General features: G+C 36.1%; 1 non-coding gene across 1 annotated transcript; it reads left to right on the top strand.

The window, feature by feature from the left end:
• The first annotated feature begins 1425 nt into the window (after nt 1-1425).
• LOC129505431 (U6 spliceosomal RNA) lies at nt 1426-1535 on the top strand. Its single transcript, XR_008663526.1, has one exon. It is a non-coding gene; the product is annotated as a U6 spliceosomal RNA (small nuclear RNA).
• The last annotated feature ends 5727 nt before the right edge of the window (nt 1536-7262 follow it).

Genomic DNA, 7262 nt, shown 5'->3' with positions numbered 1-7262 from the left:
TTTCACTCCAAAATAAAGATAGAAGTCTACGGAATATGTGAGAGACCCCTGCTGTCCAGGCTCACCATCCTAGCACCTTCACTTCCCAGGATGATTGCATGAGTTCCTCTACAAGGGCAGTGTCCCCTAACAAGTGTTCCTGCTTCAATAAGTATTTCTCTGCCCTACATGTACAAGAGCAGAAAGACACCATATTTCAAATGTTTATCCCTCCCCTGGAAAATAAATGATCAGTGTTGACAATTAGATCTTCCACCTACATGTGGGACAGTAACTAGTAAAAGGAGAACAGGACTCAATGCAGCTGCAATTGAATTGTCCATAAGACAGGGAGGATGGAGTCTAGAACCTGACTTAACTACATACAATGACAATCAATGACTGGGTATTTCTTATATATCTGAGATGTCGGCTGGGATAGTCTCTAAATATTGATGTAGAGTTAGGCCACATGCTTCATTTCATTATGATTGCTTTTGACAACAAAACCAGGATCATACCATGCTTTTTTTTTATAAATTGGCTTTGCAAATAATAATTACCGAGATCTTTCCATGACTGTATATTCTGTTTCATACTTCACCCATTTCGCCAGAATAGATGGTTCATATGTGTTTAAAAAAAAAATGACAGATTAGGTGAAACGAAGATGAAGTAGTTCTTTTAATTGCTTCTAGTTTATTTTATTTTACTGATTTGATTTTTCACAGTTAAAATTTTAATGCATCTGGATTTGTATTATGGTTCAAGTGTAGGACCTAAGGTGAATACGAGTGGTTAGTCGCTTGTTTCCACACTTTTCCCTTGGTGCTTAGTAATGCCACCTTTGTCCTATAGGAAACCTCCTCATCTTTGAATGCTTGCTTCTAACTTCTGGTCCATTAGTGGCAAATTGCTCTGCCTTAATTATTATATGCCTTATGATAAGTCTAGATAACTAGTAAAACAAAACTTCACTTAAGATTTTTCTACCAGATTGCCTTATTTGCAATTGCCTAAATATTGTCTATATCCATGTTTATATTCGCCCTTTCTTATTCTTAGTGTTGTTTAACTCTTTTCTTTCTTTTTTCGTTGATGTGACTTTCTAGAAGATTTTCCACTGTTTGGTTTTGCTTCTGGTTTCAACTGGCTTTTTTTGTCTAATCAGTAAAGCCACTTTCAATTTTATTTTAAAAGTTTTTTTGTTTTTTTTTTTTTTTAGTTTTTCCGTGTTTTTTCCTCTTTCATTAATTTTCCCTTTAAAAATTATTTGTTCCTCAGGGGAAATTTAAATAACATAAAATCAAATTATAAATGACATAAAACCAAGTTACAAACTTTAACATGATTTCCCCTTTCATAATGTACAGATATATCAAATCATCACGTTGTACACTTTAAAATCTTACAATTTTCTCAATTGCACTTCAATAAATAATAATAGTGCTCACTTCAGCAGCACATTTACCCAAATTGGAATTATACAGAGAAGATTAGCATGGCCCCTGCACAACAAGAATGACATACGAATTCTTGAAGCATTCCATTTTTTCATTAATAAAGTAAATATGCAAATAAATAATAATAATAAAATGAAAGCATTAAGAAGAAAACATGATTCTAAAACATTAATAAAGAAAATATCTCATGTCAAGAGTAAACTTCTTTTTAAATTCTCTTAGGTAAGTAAGCTTTACCAATTGAACTATGCTAGTAAGTAGATCTGCAATGAGCTTACGAGCAGATGGCCTTCTACCGTAGAATTTGAAGATCAACAAAAATAATCGTGGGTGGCTCAATGGTTGAGCATCTGCCTTTGGCTCAGGGCATGATCCCGCTGTCCTGGGATCAAGTCCCACATCAGGCTCCCTGCATGGAGCCTGCTTCTCTCTGCCTATGTCTCTGCCTCTCTCTGTGTCTCTCATGAATAAATAAATAAAATCTTTAAAAAATAAAATAACCCTTCCAAAATATCTCCTCTGCTACCTAAACTTGGCATTACATTTCATTTCTATGTAAATCAACATCCAACTATAAGGCTCATGGTTACTGGATACCCAGAATGGTTGTTCCTCTCAGCAATGGCTCTCAGACTTCAGCATTCCACAACAATGACTGAGAAAGCTGATTCAAAAGACAGATTGAGAAGGTTTAATATGGTGCCCAAGAATCTCACATTTAAATAGCTATTTCAGTTGATTCAGATAGCAATCATCCTAGAACCACTTTCTGAAAAATACTGCTGTAGAAGATAAATAGTTATCCATTCATTTATGGAAACAATCTCAGAGCTCTCTCTCTCTCTCTCTCTCTCTCTCTCTTTCTCTCTCTCCATTAGCTCCTTTCTACTGGTGGATAATATAAGAGAAAGGACAGGAAAATCTCAGAGGGAGAAGCATTAGTGTGATAACATCTAACAGGAAACAGTTTTGAAGGTGCCAGATCAAGAAAGGATACAAACTATTTGAGTTTTGGGCAGCACTGTCCAATAGAATTTCCTGCAATGGTGGAAAATTTTTATATGCACACACTCCAATACAGTATCGACTAGTTATATGGCTTTTGAGAGTGTGAAATGTGGCTAGTCTAGCTGAGTAACTGAATTTCAAATTTCAAATTATATTTAATTCTAATGAGTTTTAATTGAAATGTATATAGTCACATGTGATAGTGGATATCCTATCCAACAGCACAGGACTGGAGCTTTCTCTAGGGCTAGGATAGAGATATAGTGAAAAGAAAGTTGGTACTAAATTAAACTATTTCTAATTTACAATTTTACCGAAGGTCAGCTTGATTATTTAGGATCAGAGTATCTAATCTTGATATCATGCTACCAGGGAAAGTTGTAAAATCGGCAAAATGTATTTAACTAATAGTTCCTCTATCATTCTGCCAGTCAAATAAATTGCTTTCAATACAAAAAACCATTGAAGTGTATTTTCAAGAAATCTTAGTGACAGTTTGGCAAATGATAGGCAGAAGAAAAAATATTAGCGGTAAATATCCTTAGTATATTCTTCAAAGTCTGTCAAACTAAATTTTCAGTGGTCATTGAAAAATTTATTTTGAGTTTAGAAAATTTAAAAAGATTTTTGAGTGGGGAAATTTTATTAGTAATGGTGTTAACACTTACAGAACACTGACCAGATGAAAGGGAGTGTGCGGAGTACTCTACATACACATTATTTGACTTAACCCAGATGGCACCAACACATTGCTATTAATTCCTTTTTGAGATGAAAGAACCAAAAAAACAGAGAATTTAAGTAGCCGCCCAGTGCGGCACAGCCAGTCAAGTTGAAACAAGCTCAGAAACAAAATCTCTTTGCCTCCAGATCATTATGCTATACTTCCTCTTTCCATTTAATCTTAGAATAGGGAATTTGACCAAAAAAGTTCCTCAGGCACTTCGTATTTTTAAAAATCAATTCCATTGTGTGATGACTAAAACAATAAAATTTGAAATGCTAGTAAATTGTTCTAATGCTAATACTGTCTCTAAGGATGGTGATTTCTACCAAGAGCATGTCCTTCTATTTTACTGAGCGCCTTGGTAAGTTGCAGCCTTGTGATGATGAGACTGAGGTGAATTCCAGAATTTGAGGGCTGGGGAAGCCTCCCTTGAAGAGTGAGAAGAAACAGGGGCACCTGGGTGGCTCAGTGGTTGAGCAGCCTGCTTTTGGCTCAGGTCTTGATCCCAGGCTCCTGGGATCAAGTTCCGCTCAGGGCTCCTAGCAGAGAGCCTGCTTCTCCGTCTGCTTATGTCTCCACCTCTCTCTCTGTATCCCTCATGAGTAAATAAATAAAATCCTTAAAAAAAGAAGAAAAAAAAAGAGTGGGAAGAAACAAATTCCTAAGGCAGTTCTGAGGTAGGGAATGAGAGATGGAATTGAGGAGGAAAGAGAAAAAAGAAGAATCATTGAGTTTTAAGAGAATAAAGCCAACATGGATTAAAAGGCCAGTGATATTCCTGTGTGGCTGGTGGCTCAGGGACATTTCAAAATCAGACAAAGCTCATGACCAGTTTAGTTACTTTGCTGCCATATAAACCCCACCCCCTCTCCACCTTCCCCAGTTTAAGCTCTAGTAAGTATCACTCAATTCGCTAGTGTTCCTGGGATTCTTGCTTTATTTTGTTTCATTTTGATTTTGAGAAAACTTAGTTTCAGTTCTATGCTAGTTCAGGAATCTGGAAACCTAAAAAATGCAAACCTCTCCTGCTGACCCATCTTCCACTCCAATAATTCATGTTACAAAGAATGAGCACTTCCTCAAGGCATAAAATTTGGTGTTCAAGTCTATTTATATGGCTCTTGGAGAGCATAAGGCCTCAGCTGAGATCCAGATAACATTTTAATTATATATACGTTTATCATTCTCAGTAGGATGAGATAGCCACCCAATTGCTGGCCCTGAAACCTCTAATGGGTGGATGCAGACCAACAGTCTTTCCTGACAAAACGTGAAATCCAGATACGTCAGAACAGATACAAAGGTTATCCAGTTCAATCTCCTCTTTGATACTTGGATGCCTCTTGAAACTTCCTACCATGATAGTGTTTGTTTTCTTTGAACTCTTCCAGTTACAGAGAACTCAAGGACTCCCGCAATAACGTATTTCACCCAAGAAACTTAGCTTCTCATAATCATAGTTTTATTTTTTAGAGCTGTATTGAATGACTGAAATTTCTGAGGTGACTGTTAGTAACCTCAGACCCCTTCCCCTCTCCCACCCCAGTTAACACATCCCTAATTCCATCGACCATTTCTCTTTGGATATTTTGCAAGGACTTTAGTCATCCTGAATACTCATCCTGGAATATTTTCAGTTTTTACGTGATCCTTAAATTATGATATCCAAATTCAAATAAAATTACCGGAATGATCTGACCAGCACAGTATAGATCTGGGTTTACACCACCATTTCTATGCATCCACCAATCTCAGAACACAATCTAAGCTTTAGTTTAGTTATTCTTTGACAACCATATCTAATGGCTTAAGGGTAATGTCCATTTTTTGTGTTGCCACTTAATCCTCATTATGAATCTGACTAATATTTTTTTGCACTATACAGAAGAATCTTTGCAGCATAAAGGAAAGAGCATGAACTTCAAAGTTAGAGTTACCCATTTGCATTCAGTCTACATCATATTAGCTCTGTGACCTTAAAAAAGCTACTTAACCTCTCTGAGATTTGGTTTCAGTGTTTGGATAAGAGTATGATAATGTCTAGTTGTTTAGTTTTATCGTGAGCCTTAAATGAACTATATTTGTGAAATAACTAGCATGATGTCAAAGTTCAGCTCTCCTCCCTTTGCTGCAGCATGTTATTTTGACCCAGGGTCAAGCTCATCAACATTTTTCTACATTAATTTCCTAATTCATTGAATTAGCTATTGTTCTCAAGATTTCAGCATCTATGAAATTTAACATGCTTTCAAAATGCTAATCTAGGTTATTGAAAATAATGCTGTTTCATTATTGAAACAAATAGTGATGTTTTCTAGTAACATATGTTCCAAGTTTGTGTTAACCAATCTTTTACTGATCAGAAAAAAAAATTGGGAAAAATAAAACATCCGAATTTCAATGAAGTACAAAGCACAAAGCACAAACTTCTCATTCACAAGATAGTCATATAAAGACTGGATGTTGTAATATTGGGTAGAATCCAAATGCTTCCTACATATCATCTCATTTAATGATCATATTAAGTTTTTGTATTAGACTAAAAAGATATTATCATCCCCATTTTACAGATGAGCTTAGATGCCACACAAATAAAATTTCACATTCTTTCTTCAATAACTACAAATCTTCATTTCAGTTACCCATTCTAGAATGTTATCTAAAATATTAAAAGGTTTGTAGTTTATTACATCTACTTCTTCTACATAGAAAAAAAATGCAATTACTTCATTTACTACCTATTAATCATCTACTTATGCCTGACACTGTCCTGGATATAGAAGAAAGCAGCAAACAAAGGTCTGTGCATTCATGGGTATTTTGGTGGAATTGAAAGACAAGAAACACACACCATAAGAGACTCTTAACTATAGGAAACAAACTGAGGGCTGCCGAAAGGGAGGTGGGTGGAGGGATCGGGTAACTGGGTGATGGACATTAAGGAGGGCATGTGATTTATTGAGCACTGGGTGTTATATGCACTAATGAGTCACTAAACTCTACCTCTGAAACTAATAATACATTATATGTTAATTAAATTTAAATTAAAAAAATAAAGTTTGCTTTATATGAAATTTTAAAAATAATTAATTTTAAAAATAAATAATATGACAAGTGACATAGTTACTGAAAAAGAAAAATAAAATATGGAAATGGATTATGCAGTGACATGAGTGATGACCATCATGCCACTTTAGTCAAGAATGGTGGGGACGGAGCACCTGAGTAGCTCAGTTGGATGAAAGGCTGACTCTTGTTTCAGTTCAGGCCATGATCTCAGGGTCTTGGGATCAAGCCCTGCATTGGGCTCCACACTCAGTGGTAAGCCTGCTTGAGGATTCTCTCTCCCTCTTCTTCTCCCTCTGCTCCTCCCCCCATGCTCATACTATCTCTCTATCTCTCTCAAAAATAAATTAACAAATCTTTTTTTTTTTTTTTTAATGGTTGGAAGAACTCTTTGATAAGCTGCCATGAGTGTAGAGACCTGTAGAAGCTGAGCATATGTGGGGAAACTGGATTGCAGCCAGTGGAGTTAGCAAGTTTAAAGATACTAAAGGGGAAGTATGTTTGGCTTGTTTAAAGAAAAAAGGCCAGTAAGACTAGATTGGAGGAAATGAGAAAATTATGATTGTGGTAGTAAATAGAACAGAGAGTGGGGACCACACCAAGTGCAGGCTTCTAGGCCATAAGAAAAAGTCTGGATTAACCATCAAAAATACTTGACCAGAGGAGTGACATACCTGACATATTCTTTAAAAGGATCCCTCTGGCTGCTGTGGGCTGTACCAGCAAGGGTAGAATAAGGTAGACCAGTGGAGAGCTATTGTAATAATCCAGATAAGACATCATGATATTCAGACTACAGTGATAATGATGAAGGTGGTAAAAAGTGCTCTGTGTTTTGACATTTTGAAGGCAACGCCTCTGGATTTGCTACTGGTATTGCATGTGGGGTGTGGGAGAAAGAAAATTGTCAAGAATTATTTTGTCCTGAGTAACAGGAAGAAGAGAGTTGCTTGTTACTGAAGTTGAGAATCTGTAGGAGGAATCACAGATTTTAGAAGTTAAAAATCAGGAGTTTGTTT

Source organism: Nyctereutes procyonoides, unplaced genomic scaffold (genome assembly GCF_905146905.1).
Source record: "Nyctereutes procyonoides isolate TBG_1078 unplaced genomic scaffold, NYPRO_anot_genome, whole genome shotgun sequence".
Taxonomy (NCBI): Eukaryota; Metazoa; Chordata; class Mammalia; order Carnivora; family Canidae; genus Nyctereutes; species Nyctereutes procyonoides.
Note: the sequence above shows the minus strand (reverse complement) of the source record. Positions and strands in the feature narration are given on the sequence as shown.